Genomic DNA, 22,399 nt, shown 5'->3' with positions numbered 1-22,399 from the left:
GTGTATATTATAGAGAATAGCAGCCCCTGTGTGTATTATACAGAATAGCATCTCCAAGTATATGACAGAGAATAGCAGCCCCTGTGTGTATTATAGAGAATAGCAGCCCCTGTGTATCTTTTAAAGAATAGCAGCCCCTATATATATTATAGAAAACAGCAGCCCCTGTTAATAATTTGGAGAATAGCAGCCCCGGAGTATATTATAGAGTTAGAAGCCCCTGATTATATTGTGGAGAATAGTAGCCTCTAAATATATTAAAGAGAATAGCAGCCCCTAATTATATTTTAGAGAATAGCAGACCCTGTGTATATTACAGAGAATCGCAGTCCCAGTGTATATTATAGAGAATAGCAGTCCCTACGTATATTATAGAGTAGAGCAGACTCTGTGTATATGATAGAGAATAGCAGACCCTGTGTATATTATAGAGAATAGCAGACCCTGTGTATATGATAGAGTATAGCAATCCCTGTGTATATTATAGAGAATAGCAGCCCCTGTGTGTATTATAGAGAATAGCAGTCCCTGTGTATAATTTGGAGAATAGCAGTCCCGGAGTATATTATAGAGATAGAAGCCCCTGATTATATTGTAGAGAATAGAAGCCCCTAAGTATATTAAAGAGAATAGCAGCCCCTAATTATATTATACAGAATAGCAGTCCCTGTGTATATTATAGAGAATCGCAGTCCCAGTGTATATTATAGAGAATAGCAGACCCTGTGTGTATGATAGGGAATAGCAGCCCCTGTGTGTATTATAGAGAATAGCAGTCCCTGTGTGTATTATAGAGTATAGCAGACCCGGTGTGTATGATAGGGGATAGCAGCCCCTGTGTAGATTATAGAGAATAGGAGTCCCTGTCTGTATTATAGAGAATAGCAGTCCCTGTGTGTATTATACAGAATAGCAGCCCCTGTGTATAGTATAGAGAATAGCAGCCCCTAAGTATACTATAGAGAATAGGAGTCCCTGTGTATATGAAAGAGTACAGCAGACCCTGTGTGTATGATAGGGAATAGCAGCCCCTGTGTATATTATAGAGAATAGGAGTCCCTGTGTATATTATAGAGAATAGCAGTCCCTGTGTGTATTATAGAGAATAGCAGCTCCTGTGTGTATTATAGAGAATAGCAGCTCTGAGTATATTACAGAGAATAGCAGCCCCTGTGTATCTTATAAAGAATAGAAGCCCCTGTGTGTATTATAGAGAATAGTAGCCCCTGTGTATAATTTGGAGAATAGCAGCCCCAGAGTATATTATAGAGATAGAAGCCCCTGATTATATTGTAGAGAATAGAAGCCCCTAAGTATATTAAAGAGAATAGCAGCCCCTAATTATATTATACAGAATAGCAGTCCCTGTGTATATTATAGAGAATCGCAGTCCCAGTGTATATTATAGAGAATAGCAGACCCTGTGTGTATTATAGAGAATAGCAGACCCTGTGTGTATGATAGGGAATAGCAGCCCCTGTGTATATTATAGAGAATAGGAGTCCCTGTGTATATTATAGAGAATAGCAGTCCCTGTGTGTATTATAGAGAATAGCAGCCCCTGTATATTATAGAGAATAGCAGTCCCTGTGTATATTATAGAGAATAGCAGCCCCTGTGTATATTATAGAGAAAAGCAGCCCCTGAGTATATTATAGAGAATAGCAGCTCTGAGAATATTACAGAGATTAGCAACCGCTGTGTATCTTATAGAGAATAGTAGCCCCTATATATATTATAGAAAACAGCAGCCCCTGTGTGTGTTATAGAGAATTGCAGCCCTGGAGTATATTATAAAGGATAGCAGCCCCTGATTATATTGTAGAGAATAGAAACACCTAAGTATGTTAAAGACAATAGCAGCCCCTAATTATATTATACAGAATAGCAGTCCCTGTGTATATTATAGAGAATAGCAGTCCCTGTGTATATTATAGAGAATCGCAGTCCCTGTGTATATTATAGAGAATAGCAGCCCCTGTGTGTATTATACAGAATAGCATCTCCAATTATATGACAGAGAATAGCAGTCCCTGTGTGTATTATAGAGAATAGCAGCCCCTGTGTATAATATAGAGAATAGCAGCCCCTAAATATATTATAGAGAATAGCAGTCCCTGTGTATATTATAGAGAATAGCAGTCCCTGTGTATATTATAGAGAATAGCAGCCCCTGTGTATATTATAGAGAATAGCAGCCCCTAAATATATTATAGAGAATAGCAGTCCCTGTGTATATTATACAGAATAGCAGTCCCTGTGTATCTTATAGAGAATAGCAGCCCCTCTGTGTATTATCGAGAATAGCAGCCCCTGTGAATATTATAGAGAATAGCAGCCCCTGTGTATATTATAGAGAATAGCAGCCCCTAAATATATTATAGAGAGTAGCACCCCTTTTGTTTATTATTGAGAATAGCAGCCCCTTTGTATATTATAGAGAACAGCAGCCCTTGAGTATATTACAGAGAATAGCAGCCCCTGAGTATATTATAGAGAATAGCAGTTCCTGTGTATATTATAGAGAATAGCAGCCCCTAAATATATTATAGAGAGTAGCACCCCTTTTGTTTATTATTGAGAATAGCAGCCCCTTTGTATATTATAGAGAACAGCAGCCCTTGAGTATATTACAGAGAATAGCAGCCCCTGAGTATATTATAGAGAATAGCAGTCCCTGTGTATATTATAGAGAATAGCAGCCCCTGAGTATATTATAGAGAATAGCAGTCCCTGTGTATATTATAGACAATCGCAGTCCCTTGTATATTATAGAGAATAGCAGTCCCTCTGTGCATTATTGAGATTAGCAGTCCCTGTATATATTACAGAGAATAGCAGACCCTTTATATATTATAGAGAATAGCAGTCCCTGTGTATATTATAGAGAATAGCAGTCCCAGTGTTTATTATAGAGAATAGCAGACCCTGTTTATATTATAGAGAATAGCAGTCCCTGAGCATATTATAGAGAATAGCAGACCCTGTGTATATTATAGAGAATAGCAGTCCCTGTGTATATTATAGAGAATAGCAGACCCTTTATATATTATAGAGAATAGCAGTCCCTGTGTATATCATAGAGAATAGCAGTCCCTGTGTTTATTATAGAGAATAGCAGACCCTGTGTATATTATAGAGAATAGCAGTCCCTGTGTATATTATAGAGAATAGCCGACTCTTTATATATTATAGAGAGTAGCACCCCTTTTGTTTATTATAGAGAATAGCCGACTCTTTATATATTATAGAGAATAGCAGACCCTGTGTATATTATAGAGAATAGCAGCTCTGAGTATATTATAGAGAATAGCAGTCCCTGTGTATATTATAGAGAATAGCAGTCCCTGTGTATATTATAGAGAATAGCAGTCCCTGTGTATATTATAGAGAATAGCAGCCCCTGAGTATATTACAGAGAATAGCAGTCCCTGTGTATATTATACACAATCGCAGTCCCTTGGAAATTATAGAGAATAGCAGTCCCTCTGTGCATTATTGAGATTAGCAGTCCCTGTATATATTACAGAGAATAGCAGACCCTTTATATATTATAGAGAATAGCAGTGCCTGTGTATATTATAGAGAATAGCAGTCCCTGTGTTTATTATAGAGAATAGCAGACCCTGTTTATATTATAGAGAATAGCAGTCCCTGAGCATATTATAGAGAATAGCAGTCCCTGTGTATATTATAGAGAATAGCAGTCCCTGTGTATATGATAGAGAATAGCAGACCCTTTATATATTATAGAGAATAGCAGTCCCTGTGTATATTATAGAGAATAGCAGCCCCTGTGTATATTACAGAGAATAGCAGACCCTGTGTATATTATAGAGAATAGCAGTCCCTGTGTATATTATAGAGAATAGTAGCCCCTGTGTATATTACAGAGAATAGCAGACCCTGTGTATATTATAGAGAATAGCAGTCCCTGTGTGTATTATAGAGAATAGCAGACCCTTTATTTATTATAGAGAATAGCAGTCCCTGTGTATATCATAGAGAATAGCAGTCCCTGTGTTTATTATAGAGAATAGCAGACCCTGTTTATATTATAGAGAATAGCAGTCCCTGAGCATATTATAGAGAATAGCAGTCCCTGTGTATATTATAGAGAATAGCAGTCCCTGTGTATATTATAGAGAATAGCAAACCCTTTATATATTATAGAGAATAGCAGTCCCTGTGTATATTATAGAGAATAGCAGTCCCTGTGTATATTATAGAGAATAGAAGACCCTTTATATATTATGGAGAATAGCAGTCCCTGTGTATATTATAGAGAATAGCGGCCCCTGTGTATATTATAGAGAATAGCAGTCCCTGTGTATATTATAGAGAATAGCGGCCCCTGTGTATATTATAGAGAATAGCAGTCCCTGTGTATATTATAGAGAATAGCGGCCCCTGTGTATATTATAGAGAATAGCAGTCCCTGTGTATATTATAGAGAATAGCAGCCCCTGTGTATATTATAGAGAATAGCAGTCCCTGTGTATATTACAGAGGATAGCAGCCCCGGTGTATATTATAGAGAATAGCAGCCCCTGAGCATATTATAGCGAATAGCAATCCCTAAGTATATTATAGGGAATTGCAGCCCCTGTGTATATTTTAGAGAATTGCAGCCCCTGTGTATATTTTAGAGAATAGCAGCCCATGTGTATATTGTAGAGAATTGCAGTCCCTGTGTATATTTTAGAGAATAGCAGCCCATGTGTATATTATAGAGAATTGCAGTCCCTGTGTATATTTTAGAGAATTGCAGCCCCTGTGTATATTTTAGAGAATAGCAGCCCATGTGTATATTGTAGAGAATTGCAGCCCCTGTGTACAGTATAGAGAATAGCAATCCCTAAGTATATTATAGGGAATAGCAGCCCCTCTGTGTATTATAGAGAAGAGCAGCCCCTTAGTATATTATAGAGAATAACATCTCTGAGTATATTACAGAGAATAGCAGCCCCTGTGTATCTTATAGAGAATAGCAGCCCCTATATATATTATAGAAAACAGCAGACCCTGTGTGTATTATAGAGAATAGCAGCCCCGGAGTATATTATAGAGAAGAACAGCCCCTGGGTATATTATAGAGAATAGCAGCCCCTGTGTATATTATAGAGAATAGCAGCCGCTGGGTATATTATAGAGAATAGGAGCCCATGTGTATATTATAGACAATCGCAGTCCCTTGTATATTATAGAGAATAGCAGTCCCTCTGTGTATTATCGAGATTAGCAGTCCCAGTGTATATTACAGAGAATAGCGGACCGTTTATATATTATAGAGAATAGCAGTCCCTGTGTATATTATAGAGAATAGCAGTCCCTGTGTATATTATAGAGAATAGCAGACCCTGTGTATATTATAGAGAATAGCAGGCCCTGTGTGTATTGTAGAGAATAGCAGTCCCTGTATATTTTATAGAGAATAGCAGTCCCTGTGTATATTATAGAGAATAGCAGCCCCTGTGTATATTATAGGGAATAGCAGACCCTGTGTATATTATAGGGAATAGCAGCCCCTAAGTATATAATAGAGAATAGCAGTCCATGTGTATATTATAGAGAATAGCAGACCCTGTGTATATTATAGGGAATAGCAGTCCCTGTGTATATTATAGAGAATAGCAATCCCTGTGTATATTATAGAGAATAGAAGTCCCTGTGTACGTTATAGAGAATAGCAGCCCCTGTGTGTATTATCGAGAATAGCAGCCCCTGTGTATAATATAGAGAACAGCAGCCCTTGAGTATATTATAGAGAATAGCAGCCCTTTTGTTTATTATTGAGAATAGCAGCCCATGTGTATATTATAGAGAATTGCTGTCCCTGTGTATATTATAGAGAATAGCAGCCCCTGGTGATATTATAGAGAATTGCTGTCCCTGTGTATATTATAGAGAATCGCAGTCCCTTGTATATTATAGAGAATAGCAGTCCCTCTGTGTATTATCGAGATTAGCAGTCCCTGTGTATATTACAGAGAATAGCAGCCCCTGGGTATATTATAGAGAATAGCAGCCCCTGTGTATATTATAGAGAATAGAAGCCGCTGGGTATATTTTAGAGAATAGGAGCCCCTGTGTATATTATAGACAATCGCAGTCCCTTGTATATTATAGAGAATAGCAGTCCCTCTGTGTATTATCGAGATTAGCAGTCCCAGTGTATATTACAGAGAATAGCGGACCCTTTATATATTATAGAGAATAGCAGTCCCTGTGTATATTATAGAGAATAGCAGTCCCTGTGTTTATTATAGAGAATAGCAGACCCTGTGTATATTATAGAGAATAGCAGGCCCTGTGTGTATTGTAGAGAATAGCAGTCCCTGTGTATTTTATAGAGAATAGCAGACCCTGTGTATATTATAGGGAATAGCAGCCCCTAAGTATATAATAGAGAATAGCAGTCCCTGTGTATATTATAGAGAATAGCAGCCCCTGTGTATATTATAGGGAATAGCAGACCCTGTGTATATTATAGGGAATAGCAGCCCCTAAGTATATAATAGAGAATAGCAGTCCATGTGTATATTATAGAGAATAGCAGACCCTGTGTATATTATAGTGAATAGCAGTCCCTGTGTATATTATAGAGAATAGCAATCCCTGTGTATATTATAGAGAATTGAAGTCCCTGTGTACATTATAGAGAATAGCAGCCCCTGTGTGTATTATCGAGAATAGCAGCCCCTGTGTATAATATAGAGAACAGCAGCCCTTAAGTATATTATAGAGAATAGAAGCCCTTTTGTTTATTATTGAGAATAGCAGCCCCTGTGTATATTATAGAGAACAGCAGCCCTTCAGTATATTATAGAGAATAGCAGCCCCTGTCTATATTATAGAGAATAGCCGGTCCTGTGCATACTATAGAGAATAGCAGCCCCTGTGTATATTATAGAGAATAGCAGTCCCTCTGTGTATTATCGAGAATAGCAGCCCCTGTGTATATTGTAGAGAATAGCAGTCCCTGTGTATATTACAGAGAATAGCAGTCCCTGTGGATATTATAGAGAATAGCAGCCCCTCTGTGTATTATCGAGAATAGCAGCCCCTGTGTATATTATAGAGAATAGCAGCCCCTAAATATATTATAGAGAGTAGCACCCCTTTTGTTTATTATTGAGAATAGCAGCCTCTTTGTATATTATAGAGAACAGCAGCCCTTGAGTATATTATAGAGAATAGCAGCCCCTGAGTATATTATAGAGAATAGCAGTCCCTGTGTATATTATAGACAATCGCAGTCCCTTGAAGATTATAGAGAATAGCAGCTCTGAGTATATTATAGAGAATAGCAGTCCCTGTGTATATTATAGAGAATAGCAGTCCCTGTGTATATTATAGAGAATAGCAGCCCCTGAGTATATTACAGAGAATAGCAGTCCCTCTGTGCATTATTGAGATTAGCAGTCCCTGTATATATTACAGAGAATAGCAGACCCTTTATATATTATAGAGAATAGCAGTCACTGTGTATATTATAGAGAATAGCAGTCCCTGTGTTTATTATAGAGAATAGCAGACCCTGTTTATATTATAGAGAATAGCAGTCCCTGAGCATATTATAGAGAATAGCAGTCCCTGTGTATATTATAGAGAATAGCAGTCCCTGTGTATATGATAGAGAATAGCAGACCCTTTATATATTATAGAGAATAGCAGTCCCTGTGTATATTATAGAGAATAGCAGCCCCTGTGTATATTACAGAGAATAGCAGACCCTGTGTATATTATAGAGAATAGCAGTCCCTGTGTATATTATAGAGAATAGCAGTCCCTGTGTATATTATAGAGAATAGCAGCCCCTGTGTATATTACAGAGAATAGCAGACCCTGTGTATATTATAGAGAATAGCAGTCCCTGTGTGTATTATAGAGAATAGCAGACCCTTTATATATTATAGAGAATAGCAGTCCCTGTGTATATCATAAAGAATAGCAGTCCCTGTGTTTATTATAGAGAATAGCAGACCCTGTTTATATTATAGAGAATAGCAGTCCCTGAGCATATTATAGAGAATAGCAGACCCTGTGTATATTATAGAGAATAGCAGTCCCTGTGTATATTATAGAGAATAGCAAACCCTTTATATATTATAGAGAATAGCAGTCCCTGTGTATATTATAGAGAATAGCAGTCCCTGTGTATATTATAGAGAATAGAAGACCCTTTATATATTATAGAGAATAGCAGTCCCTGTGTATATTATAGAGAATAGCGGCCCCTGTGTATATTATAGAGAATAGCAGTCCCTGTGTATATTATAGAGATTAGCAGCCCCTGTGTATATTATAGAGAATATCAGTCCCTGTGTATATTATAGAGAATAGCAGCCCCTGTGTATATTATAGAGAATAGCAGTCCCTGTGTATATTATAGAGGATAGCAGCCCCGGTGTATATTATAGAGAATAGCACCCCCTGAGCATATTATAGCGAATAGCAATCTCTAAATATATTATAGGGAATTGCAGCCCCTGTGTATATTTTAGAGAATTGCAGCCCCTGTGTATATTTTAGAGAATTGCAGCCCCTGTGTATATTTTAGAGAATAGCAGCCCATGTGTATATTGTAGAGAATTGCAGCCCCTGTGTACAGTATAGAGAATAGCAATCCCTAAGTATATTATAGGGAATAGCAGCCCCTCTGTGTATTATAGAGAAGAGCAGCCCCTTAGTATATTATAGAGAATAACTTCTCTGAGTATATTACAGAGAATAGCAGCCCCTGTGTATCTTATAGAGAATAGCAGCCCCTATATATATTATAGAAAACAGCAGACCCTGTGTGTATTATAGAGAATAGCAGCCCCGGAGTATATTGTAGAGGATAGCAGCCCCTGATTATATTGTAGAGAATAGAAGCCCCTAAGTATGTTAAAGAGAATAGCAGCCCCTAATTATATTATACAGAATAGCAGTCCCTGTGTATATTATAGAGAATAGCAGTTCCTGTGTTTATTATAGAGAATAGCAGTCCCTGAGCATATTATAGAGAATAGCAGTCCCTGTGTATATTATAGAGAATAGCAGTCCCTGTGTATATGATAGAGAATAGCAGCCGCTGGGTATATTATAGAGAATAGGAGCCCATGTGTATATTATAGACAATCGCAGTCCCTTGTATATTATAGAGAATAGCAGTCCCTCTGTGTATTATCGAGATTAGCAGTCCCAGTGTATATTACAGAGAATAGCGGACCGTTTATATATTATAGAGAATAGCAGTCCCTGTGTATATTATAGAGAATAGCAGTCCCTGTGTATATTATAGAGAATAGCAGACCCTGTGTATATTATAGAGAATAGCAGGCCCTGTGTGTATTGTAGAGAATAGCAGTCCCTGTATATTTTATAGAGAATAGCAGTCCCTGTGTATATTATAGAGAATAGCAGCCCCTGTGTATATTATAGGGAATAGCAGACCCTGTGTATATTATAGGGAATAGCAGCCCCTAAGTATATAATAGAGAATAGCAGTCCATGTGTATATTATAGAGAATAGCAGACCCTGTGTATATTATAGGGAATAGCAGTCCCTGTGTATATTATAGAGAATAGCAATCCCTGTGTATATTATAGAGAATAGAAGTCCCTGTGTACGTTATAGAGAATAGCAGCCCCTGTGTGTATTATCGAGAATAGCAGCCCCTGTGTATAATATAGAGAACAGCAGCCCTTGAGTATATTATAGAGAATAGCAGCCCTTTTGTTTATTATTGAGAATAGCAGCCCATGTGTATATTATAGAGAATTGCTGTCCCTGTGTATATTATAGAGAATAGCAGCCCCTGGTGATATTATAGAGAATTGCTGTCCCTGTGTATATTATAGAGAATCGCAGTCCCTTGTATATTATAGAGAATAGCAGTCCCTCTGTGTATTATCGAGATTAGCAGTCCCTGTGTATATTACAGAGAATAGCAGCCCCTGGGTATATTATAGAGAATAGCAGCCCCTGTGTATATTATAGAGAATAGAAGCCGCTGGGTATATTTTAGAGAATAGGAGCCCCTGTGTATATTATAGACAATCGCAGTTCCTTGTATATTATAGAGAATAGCAGTCCCTCTGTGTATTATCGAGATTAGCAGTCCCAGTGTATATTACAGAGAATAGCGGACCCTTTATATATTATAGAGAATAGCAGTCCCTGTGTATATTATAGAGAATAGCAGTCCCTGTGTTTATTATAGAGAATAGCAGACCCTGTGTATATTATAGAGAATAGCAGGCCCTGTGTGTATTGTAGAGAATAGCAGTCCCTGTGTATTTTATAGAGAATAGCAGACCCTGTGTATATTATAGGGAATAGCAGCCCCTAAGTATATAATAGAGAATAGCAGTCCCTGTGTATATTATAGAGAATAGCAGCCCCTGTGTATATTATAGGGAATAGCAGACCCTGTGTATATTATAGGGAATAGCAGCCCCTAAGTATATAATAGAGAATAGCAGTCCATGTGTATATTATAGAGAATAGCAGACCCTGTGTATATTATAGGGAATAGCAGTCCCTGTGTATATTATAGAGAATAGCAATCCCTGTGTATATTATAGAGAATTGAAGTCCCTGTGTACATTATAGAGAATAGCAGCCCCTGTGTGTATTATCGAGAATAGCAGCCCCTGTGTATAATATAGAGAACAGCAGCCCTTAAGTATATTATAGAGAATAGAAGCCCTTTTGTTTATTATTGAGAATAGCAGCCCCTGTGTATATTATAGAGAACAGCAGCCCTTCAGTATATTATAGAGAATAGCAGCCCCTGTCTATATTATAGAGAATAGCCGGTCCTGTGCATACTATAGAGAATAGCAGCCCCTGTGTATATTATAGAGAATAGCAGTCCCTGGGTATATTATAGAGAATAGCAGTCCCTCTGTGTATTATCGAGAATAGCAGCCCCTGTGTACATTATAGAGAATAGCAGCCCCTAAATATATTATACAGAATAGCAGCCCCTGTGTATATTGTAGAGAATAGCAGTCCCTGTGTATATTACAGAGAATAGCAGTCCCTGTGGATATTATAGAGAATAGCAGCCCTCTGTGTATTATCGAGAATAGCAGCCCCTGTGTATATTATAGAGAATAGCAGCCCCTAAATATATTATAGAGAGTAGCACCCCTTTTGTTTATTATTGAGAATAGCAGCCTCTTTGTATATTATAGAGAACAGCAGCCCTTGAGTATATTATAGAGAATAGCAGCCCCTGAGTATATTATAGAGAATAGCAGTCCCTGTGTATATTATAGACAATCGCAGTCCCTTGAAGATTATAGAGAATAGCAGCTCTGAGTATATTATAGAGAATAGCAGTCCCTGTGTATATTATAGAGAATAGCAGCCCCTGAGTATATTACAGAGAATAGCAGTCCCTCTGTGCATTATTGAGATTAGCAGTCCCTGTATATATTACAGAGAATAGCAGACCCTTTATATATTATAGAGAATAGCAGTCACTGTGTATATTATAGAGAATAGCAGTCCCTGTGTTTATTATAGAGAATAGCAGACCCTGTTTATATTATAGAGAATAGCAGTCCCTGAGCATATTATAGAGAATAGCAGTCCCTGTGTATATTATAGAGAATAGCAGTCCCTGTGTATATGATAGAGAATAGCAGACCCTTTATATATTATAGAGAATAGCAGTCCCTGTGTATATTATAGAGAATAGCAGCCCCTGTGTATATTACAGAGAATAGCAGACCCTGTGTATATTATAGAGAATAGCAGTCCCTGTGTATATTATAGAGAATAGCAGTCCCTGTGTATATTACAGAGAATAGCAGACCCTGTGTATATTATAGAGAATAGCAGTCCCTGTGTGTATTATAGAGAATAGCAGACCCTTTATATATTATAGAGAATAGCAGTCCCTGTGTATATCATAGAGAATAGCAGTCCCTGTGTTTATTATAGAGAATAGCAGACCCTGTTTATATTATAGAGAATAGCAGTCCCTGAGCATATTATAGAGAATAGCAGTCCCTGTGTATATTATAGAGAATAGCAGTCCCTGTGTATATTATAGAGAATAGCAAACCCTTTATATATTATAGAGAATAGCAGTCCCTGTGTACATTATAGAGAATAGCAGCCCCTAAATATATTATACAGAATAGCAGCCCCTGTGTATATTGTAGAGAATAGCAGTCCCTGTGTATATTACAGAGAATAGCAGTCCCTGTGGATATTATAGAGAATAGCAGCCCCTCTGTGTATTATCGAGAATAGCAGCCCCTGTGTATATTATAGAGAATAGCAGCCCCTAAATATATTATAGAGAGTAGCACCCCTTTTGTTTATTATTGAGAATAGCAGCCTCTTTGTATATTATAGAGAACAGCAGCCCTTGAGTATATTATAGAGAATAGCAGCCCTTGAGTATATTATAGAGAATAGCAGCCCCTGAGTATATTATAGAGAATAGCAGTCCCTGTGTATATTATAGACAATCGCAGTCCCTTGAAGATTATAGAGAATAGCAGCTCTGAGTATATTATAGAGAATAGCAGTCCCTGTGTATATTATAGAGAATAGCAGTCCCTGTGTATATTATAGAGAATAGCAGCCCCTGAGTATATTACAGAGAATAGCAGTCCCTCTGTGCATTATTGAGATTAGCAGTCCCTGTATATATTACAGAGAATAGCAGACCCTTTATATATTATAGAGAATAGCAGTCACTGTGTATATTATAGAGAATAGCAGTCCCTGTGTTTATTATAGAGAATAGCAGACCCTGTTTATATTATAGAGAATAGCAGTCCCTCTGTGCATTATTGAGATTAGCAGTCCCTGTATATATTACAGAGAATAGCAGACCCTTTATATATTATAGAGAATAGCAGTCACTGTGTATATTATAGAGAATAGCAGTCCCTGTGTTTATTATAGAGAATAGCAGACCCTGTTTATATTATAGAGAATAGCAGTCCCTGAGCATATTATAGAGAATAGCAGTCCCTGTGTATATTATAGAGAATAGCAGTCCCTGTGTATATGATAGAGAATAGCAGACCCTGTGTATATTATAGAGAATAGCAGTCCCTGTGTATATTATAGAGAATAGCAGCCCCTGTGTATATTACAGAGAATAGCAGAACCTGTGTATATTATAGAGAATAGCAGTCCCTGTGTATATTATAGAGAATAACAGACCCTGTGTATATTATAGAGAATAGCAGCCCCTGTGTATATTACAGAGAATAGCAGACCCTGTGTATATTATAGAGAATAGCAGTCCCTGTGTGTATTATAGAGAATAGCAGACCCTTTATATATTATAGAGAATAGCAGTCCCTGTGTATATCATAGAGAATAGCAGTCCCTGTGTTTATTATAGAGAATAGCAGACCCTGTTTATATTATAGAGAATAGCAGTCCCTGAGCATATTATAGAGAATAGCAGACCCTGTGTATATTATAGAGAATAGCAGTCCCTGTGTATATTATAGAGAATAGCAAACCCTTTATATATTATAGAGAATAGCAGTCCCTGTGTATATTATAGAGAATAGCAGTCCCTGTGTATATTATAGAGAATAGAAGACCCTTTATATATTATAGAGAATAGCAGTCCCTGTGTATATTATAGAGAATAGCGGCCCCTGTGTATATTATAGAGAATAGCAGTCCCTGTGTATATTATAGAGATTAGCAGCCCCTGTGTATATTATAGAGAATATCAGTCCCTGTGTATATTATAGAGAATAGCAGCCCCTGTGTATATTATAGAGAATAGCAGTCCCTGTGTATATTATAGAGGATAGCAGCCCCGGTGTATATTATAGAGAATAGCAGCCCCTGAGCATATTATAGCGAATAGCAATCTCTAAGTATATTATAGGGAATTGCAGCCCCTGTGTATATTTTAGAGAATTGCAGCCCCTGTGTATATTTTAGAGAATTGCAGCCCCTGTGTATATTTTAGAGAATAGCAGCCCATGTGTATATTGTAGAGAATTGCAGCCCCTGTGTACAGTATAGAGAATAGCAATCCCTAAGTATATTATAGGGAATAGCAGCCCCTCTGTGTATTATAGAGAAGAGCAGCCCCTTAGTATATTATAGAGAATAACTTCTCTGAGTATATTACAGAGAATAGCAGCCCCTGTGTATCTTATAGAGAATAGCAGCCCCTATATATATTATAGAAAACAGCAGACCCTGTGTGTATTATAGAGAATAGCAGCCCCGGAGTATATTGTAGAGGATAGCAGCCCCTGATTATATTGTAGAGAATAGAAGCCCCTAAGTATGTTAAAGAGAATAGCAGCCCCTAATTATATTATACAGAATAGCAGTCCCTGTGTATATTATAGAGAATAGCAGTTCCTGTGTTTATTATAGAGAATAGCAGTCCCTGAGCATATTATAGAGAATAGCAGTCCCTGTGTATATTATAGAGAATAGCAGTCCCTGTGTATATGATAGAGAATAGCAGACCCTTTATATATTATAGAGAATAGCAGTCCCTGTGTATATTATAGAGAATAGCAGCCCCTGTGTATATTACAGAGAATAGCAGACCCTGTGTATATTATAGAGAATAGCAGTCCCTGTGTATATTATAGAGAATAGCAGCCCCTGTGTATATTATAGAGAATAGCAGACCCTGTGTATATTATAGAGAATAGCAGTCCCTGTGTGTATTATAGAGAATAGCAGACCCTTTATATATTATAGAGAATAGCAGTCCCTGTGTATATCATAGAGAATAGCAGTCCCTGTGTTTATTATAGAGAATAGCAGACCTTGTTTATATTATAGAGAATAGCAGTCCCTGAGCATATTATAGAGAATAGCAGTCCCTGTGTATATTATAGAGAATAGCAGTCCCTGTGTATATTATAGAGAATAGCAAACCCTTTATATATTATAGAGAATAGCAGTCCCTGTGTATATTATAGAGAATAGCAGTCCCTGTGTATATTATAGAGAATAGAAGACCCTTTATATATTATAGAGAATAGCAGTCCCTGTGTATATTATAGAGAATAGCGCCCCCTGTGTATATTATAGAGAATAGCAGTCCCTGTGTATATTATAGAGAATAGCAGTCCCTGTGTATATTATAGAGAATAGCAGCCCCTGTGTATATTATAGAGAATAGCAGCCCCTGTGTATATTATAGAGAATAGCAGTCCCTGTGTATATTATAGAGGATAGCAGCCCCGGTGTATATTATAGAGAATAGCAGCCCCTGAGCATATTATAGCGAATAGCAATCTCTAAGTATATTATAGGGAATTGCAGCCCCTGTGTATATTTTAGAGAATTGCAGCCCCTGTGTATATTTTAGAGAATTGCAGCCCCTGTGTATATTTTAGAGAATAGCAGCCCATGTGTATATTGTAGAGAATTGCAGCCCCTGTGTACAGTATAGAGAATAGCAATCCCTAAGTATATTATAGGGAATAGCAGCCCCTCTGTGTATTATAGAGAAGAGCAGCCCCTTAGTATATTATAGAGAATAACTTCTCTGAGTATATTACAGAGAATAGCAGCCCCTGTGTATCTTATAGAGAATAGCAGCCCCTATATATATTATAGAAAACAGCAGACCCTGTGTGTATTATAGAGAATAGCAGCCCCGGAGTATATTGTAGAGGATAGCAGCCCCTGATTATATTGTAGAGAATAGAAGCCCCTAAGTATGTTAAAGAGAATAGCAGCCCCTAATTATATTATACAGAATAGCAGTCCCTGTGTATATTATAGAGAATAGCAGTCCCTGTGTTTATTATAGAGAATAGCAGCCCCTGAGTATATTATAGAGAATAGCAGTCCCTGTGTATATTATAGAGAATAGCAGTCCCTGTGTATATGATAGAGAATAGCAGACCCTTTATATATTATAGAGAATAGCAGTCCCTGTGTATATTATAGAGAATAGCAGAACCTGTGTATATTACAGAGAATAGCAGTCCCTGTGTATATTATGGAGAATAGCAGTCCCTGTGTATATTATAGAGAAAAGCAGCCCCTGTGTATATTACAGAGAATAGCAGACCCTGTGTATATTATAGAGAATAGCAGTCCCTGTTTATATTATAGAGAATAGCAGCCCCTGTGTATATTATAGAGAATCGCAGTCCCTGTGTATATTATAGAGAATAGCAGTCCCTGTGTTTATTATAGAGAATAGCAGACCTTGTTTATATTATAGAGAATAGCAGTCCCTGAGCATATTATAGAGAATAGCAGTCCCTGTGTATATTATAGAGAATAGCAGTCCCTGTGTATATTATAGAGAATAGCAAACCCTTTATATATTATAGAGAATAGCAGTCCCTGTGTATATTATAGAGAATAGCAGTCCCTGTGTATATTATAGAGAATAGAAGACCCTTTATATATTATAGAGAATAGCAGTCCCTGTGTATATTATAGAGAAAAGCAACCCCTGTGTATATTATAGAGAATAGCAGTCCCTGTGTATATTATAGAGAATAGCAGTCCCTGTGTATATTATAGAGAATAGCAGCCCCTGTGTATATTATAGAGAATAGCAGCCCCTGTGTATATTATAGAGAATAGCAGTCCCTGTGTATATTATAGAGAATCGCAGCCCCTGTGTATATTATAGAGAATAGCAGCCCCTGAGCATATTATAGCGAATAGCAATCTCTAAGTATATTATAGGGAATTGCAGCCCCTGTGTATATTTTAGAGAATTGCAGCCCCTGTGTATATTTTAGAGAATTGCAGCCCCTGTGTATATTTTAGAGAATAGCAGCCCATGTGTATATTGTAGAGAATTGCAGCCCCTGTGTACAGTATAGAGAATAGCAATCCCTAAGTATATTATAGGGAATAGCAGCCCCTCTGTGTATTATAGAGAAGAGCAGCCCCTTAGTATATTATAGAGAATAACTTCTCTGAGTATATTACAGAGAATAGCAGCCCCTGTGTATCTTATAGAGAATAGCAGCCCCTATATATATTATAGAAAACAGCAGACCCTGTGTGTATTATAGAGAATAGCAGCCCCGGAGTATATTGTAGAGGATAGCAGCCCCTGATTATATTGTAGAGAATAGAAGCCCCTAAGTATGTTAAAGAGAATAGCAGCCCCTAATTATATTATACAGAATAGCAGTCCCTGTGTATATTATAGAGAATAGCAGTTCCTGTGTTTATTATAGAGAATAGCAGTCCCTGAGCATATTATAGAGAATAGCAGTCCCTGTGTATATTATAGAGAATAGCAGTCCCTGTGTATATGATAGAGAATAGCAGACCCTTTATATATTATAGAGAATAGCAGTCCCTGTGTATATTATAGAGAATAGCAGCCCCTGTGTATATTATAGAGAATAGCAGCCCCTGTGTATATTATAGAGAATAGCAGTCCCTGTGTATATTATAGAGAATAGCAGCCCCTGTGTATATTACAGAGAATAGCAGACCCTGTGTATATTATAGAGAATAGCAGTCCCTGTGTGTATTATAGAGAATAGCAGACCCTTTATATATTATAGAGAATAGCAGTCCCTGTGTATATCATAGAGAATAGCAGTCCCTGTGTTTATTATAGAGAATAGCAGACCTTGTTTATATTATAGAGAATAGCAGTCCCTGAGCATATTATAGAGAATAGCAGTCCCTGTGTATATTATAGAGAATAGCAGTCCCTGTGTATATTATAGAGAATAGCAGTCCCTGTGTATATTATAGAGAATAGAAGACCCTTTATATATTATAGAGAATAGCAGTCCCTCTGTGTATTATAGAGAATAGCGCCCCCTGTGTATATTATAGAGAATAGCAGTCCCTGTGTATATTATAGAGAATAGCAGCCCCTGTGTATATTATAGAGAATATCAGTCCCTGTGTATATTATAGAGAATAGCAGCCCCTGTGTATATTATAGAGAATAGCAGTCCCTGTGTATATTATAGAGGATAGCAGCCCCGGTGTATATTATAGAGAATAGCAGCCCCTGAGCATATTATAGCAAATAGCAATCCCTAAGTATATTGTAGGGAATTGCAGCCCCTGTGTATATTTTAGAGAATTGCAGCCCCTGTGTATATTTTAGAGAATAGCAGCCCATGTGTATATTATAGAGAATTGCAGTCCCTGTGTATATTTTAGAGAATTGCAGCCCCTGTGTATATTTTAGAGAATAGCAGCCCATGTGTATATTGTAGAGAATTGCAGCCCCTGTGTACAGTATAGAGAATAGCAATCCCTAAGTATATTATAGGGAATAGCAGCCCCTCTGTGTATTATAGAGAAGAGCAGCCCCTTAGTATATTATAGAGAATAACATCTCTGAGTATATTACAGAGAATAGCAGCCCCTGTGTATCTTATAGAGAATAGCAGCCCCTATATATATTATAGAAAACAGCAGACCCTGTGTGTATTATAGAGAATAGCAGCCCCGGAGTATATTGTAGAGGATAGCAGCCCCTGATTATATTGTAGAGAATAGAAGCCCCTAAGTATGTTAAAGAGAATAGCAGCCCCTAATTATATTATACAGAATAGCAGTCCCTGTGTATATTATAGAGAATAGCAGTCCCTCTGTGTATTATCGAGAATAGCAGCCCCTGTGTATATTATAGAGAATAGCAGCCCCTAAATATATTATACAGAATAGCAGCCCCTGTGTATATTGTAGAGAATAGCAGTCCCTGTGTATATTACAGAGAATAGCAGTCCCTGTGTATATTATAGAGAATAGCAGTCCCTGTGTATATTACAGAGAATAGCAGTCCCTGTGTATATTATAGAGAATAGCAGCCCCTCTGTGTATTATCGAGAATAGCAGCCCCTGTGTATATTATAGAGAATAGCAGTCCCTGTTTATATTATAGAGAATAGCAGCCCCTCTGTGTATTATCGAGAATAGCAGCCCCTGTGTATATTATAGTGAGTAGCAGCCCTTTTGTTTATTATTGAGAATAGCAGCCCCTGTGTATATTATAGAGAACAGCAGCTCTTGAGTATATTATAGAGAATAGCAGCCCCTGTGTATATTATAGAGAATAGCAGTCTCTGTGTATATTATAGAGAATAGCAGCCCCTCTGTGTATTATCGAGAATAGCAGCCCCTGTGTATATTATAGTGAGTAGCAGCCCTTTTGTTTATTATTGAGAATAGCAGCCCCTGTGTATATTATAGAGAACAGCAGCTCTTGAGTATATTATAGAGAATAGCAGCCCCTGTGTATATTATAGAGAATAGCAGCCCCTGGTGATATTATAGAGAATTGCTGTCCCTGTGTATATTATAGACAATCGCAGTCCCTTGTATATTATAGAGAATAGCAGTCCCTCTGTGTATTATCGAGATTAGCAGTCCCAGTGTATATTACAGAGAATAGCGGACCCTTTATATATTATAGAGAATAGCAGTCCCTGTGTATATTATAGAGAATAGCAGTCCCTGTGTTTATTATAGAGAATAGCAGACCCTGTGTATATTATAGAGAATAGCAGGCCCTGTGTGTATTGTAGAGAATAGCAGTCCCTGTGTACTTTATAGAGAATAACAGACCCTGTGTATATTATAGGGAATAGCAGCCCCTAGGTATATAATAGAGAATAGCAGTCCCTGTGTATATTATAGAGAATAGTAGACCCTGTGTATATTATAGGGAATAGCAGTCCCTGTATATATTATAGAGATTAGCAATCCCTGTGTATATTATAGAGAATAGAAGTCCCTGTGTACGTTATAGAGAATAGCAGCCCCTGTGTACATTATAGAGAATAGCAGCCCCTGTGTGTATTATCGAGAATAGCAGCCCCTGTGTATAATATAGAGAACAGCAGCCCTTGAGTATATTATATAGAATAGCAGCCCTTTTGTTTATTATTGAGAATAGCAGCCCCTGTGTATATTATAGAGAACAGCAGCCCTTGAGTATATTATAGAGAATAGCAGTCCCTGTGTATATTATAGAGAATAGCAGCCCCTGGGTATATTATAGAGAATAGCAGTCCCTGTGTATATTATAGAGAATAGCAGTCCCTGTGTATATTATAGAGAATAGCATTCCCTGTGTATATTATAGAGAATAGCAGTCCCTGTGTATATTATAGAGAATAGCAGCCCCTGACCATATTATAGCAAATAGCAATCCCTAAGTATATTATAGGGAATTGCAGCCCCTGTGTGTATTATAGAGAAGAGCAGCCCCTGAGTATATTATAGAGAACTGCAGCCCCTGTGTATATTTTAGTGAATTGCAGCCCCTGTGTATATTTTAGAGAATAGCAGCCCATGTGTATATTGTAGAGAATTGCAGCCCCTGTGTACATTATAGAGAATAGCAATCCCTAAGTATATTATAGAGAATAGCACCCCATGTGTGTATTATAGAGAAGAGCACCCCCTTAGTATATTATAGAGAATAACATCTCTGAGTATATTACAGAGAATAGCAGCCACTGTGTATCTTATAGAGAATAGCAGCCCCTGTGTATATTATAGAGAATAGCAGCCCCTAAATATATTATCGAGAATAGCAGCCCTTTTTTTTATTATAGAGAACAGCAGCCCTTGAGTATATTATAGAGAATAGCAGCCCCTGTGTATCTTATAGAGAACAGCAGCCCCTGAGTATATTAAAGAGAATAGCAGCCCCTGTGTATATTATAGAGAACAGCAGCCCTTGAGTATATTATAGAGAATAGCAGCCCGTGTGTATATTATAGAGAATAGCAGCCCCTTAATATATTATAGAGAATAGCAGCCCTTTTTTTAATTATTGAGAATAGCAGCCCCTGTGTATATTATAGAGAATAGCAGCCCCTGTGTATATTATAGAGAACAGCAGCCCTTGAGTATATTATAGAGAATAGCAGCCCCTGATTATATTATAGAAAATAGTATTATAGTGTGTATAAAGAATAGCATCTCTGAGTATATTACATAGAATAGCAGCCCCTGTGTATATTATAGAGAAGAGCAGCCCCTGTGTATATTGTAGAGAATAGCAGCCCCTGTGTGTTTTATAGAGAATAGCAGCCCCGGAGTACATTATAGAGAATAGCATGTCTGAGTATATTGTAGGGAATAGAAGCCCCTAAGTATATTAAAGAGAATAGCAGCCCCTAAATATATTATAGAGAATAGCAGTCATTGTGTATACTATAGAGAATCGCAGTCCCAGTGTATATTATAGAGAATAGCAGTCCCTGTGTGTATTATAGAGAATAGCAGTCCCTGTGTATATTTTAGAGAATAGCAACCCCTGTATATATTATAGAGAATAGCAGTCCCTGTATATATTATAGAGAATAACAGTCCCTGTTTATATTATAGAGAATAGCAAACCCTGTGTATATTATAGAGAATAGCAGTCCCTGTGTGTATTATAGAGAATAGCAATCCCTGTGTGTATTATAGAGAATAGCAGTCCCTGTGTATATTTTAGAGAATAGCAACCCCTGTATATATTATAGAGAATAGCAGTCCCTGTATATATTATAGAAAATAACAGTCCCTGTTTATATTATAGAGAATAGGAGCCCCTGTGTATATTATAGAGAATAGCAGACCCTGTGTATATCATTGAGAATAACAGTCCCTGTTTATATTATAGAGAATAGCAGCCCCTGTGTGTATTATAGAGAATAGCTGTTCCTGAGTATATTATAGAGAATAGCAGTCCCTCTGTATATTATAGAGAATAGCTGTCCCTGAGTATATTGTAGAGAATAGCAGTCCCTGTGTATATCATTGAGAATAACAGTCCCTGTTTATATTATAGAGAATAGCAGCCCCTGTGTGTATTATAGAGAATAGCTGTTCCTGAGTATATTATAGAGAATAGCAGTCCCTCTGTATATTATAGAGAATAGCTGTCCCTGAGTATATTGTAGAGAATAGCAGTCCCTGTGTATATTATAGAGGATAATAGCCCTGGAGTATCTTATAGAGAATAGCTATCCCTGAGTATATTATAGAGAATACCTGTCCCTGATTATATTATAGGGAATCGCAGCCCCTGAGTGTATTAAACAGAATTGATGCCCCTGTGTATATTATAGCGAACAGCTGTCCCTGAGTATATCATAGAGAATAGCAGCCCCTCTGTGTATTATCAAGAATAGCAGTCCCTGTGCATATTACAGAGAATATTGTATATTTTAGAGAATAGGAGCCCCTGTGTATATTATAGAGAATAGCAGTTCCTGTGTATATTTTAAAGAATTGCAGCCCCTGTGTATATTATAGAGAATAGCAGCCCATGTGTATATTATAGAGAATTGCAGTCCCTCTGTATGTTATAGAGAATAGCAGCTCCTGTATATATTATTGAGAATAGCAGTCCCTGTGTATATTCTAGAGAATAGCAGCCCTGTGTATATTATAGAGAATAGCAACCCCTGAGTATATTAAAGGGAATAT

The 22,399-nt window shown here is 37.2% G+C and overlaps 1 protein-coding gene across 1 annotated transcript in view; it reads left to right on the top strand.

Moving 5' to 3' along the window:
• Positions 1-22,399, top strand: part of phf24 (PHD finger protein 24) — a 124,830-nt gene that overhangs the window by 75,169 nt on the left and 27,262 nt on the right. The gene's annotated exons all lie outside the window — the stretch shown is intronic.

Source organism: Carcharodon carcharias, chromosome 4, assembly GCF_017639515.1.
Source record: "Carcharodon carcharias isolate sCarCar2 chromosome 4, sCarCar2.pri, whole genome shotgun sequence".
Classification (NCBI taxonomy): domain Eukaryota; kingdom Metazoa; phylum Chordata; class Chondrichthyes; order Lamniformes; family Lamnidae; genus Carcharodon; species Carcharodon carcharias.
The sequence above is the reverse complement of the archived record's forward strand: the minus strand, read 5'-3'. Positions and strand labels throughout refer to the sequence as shown.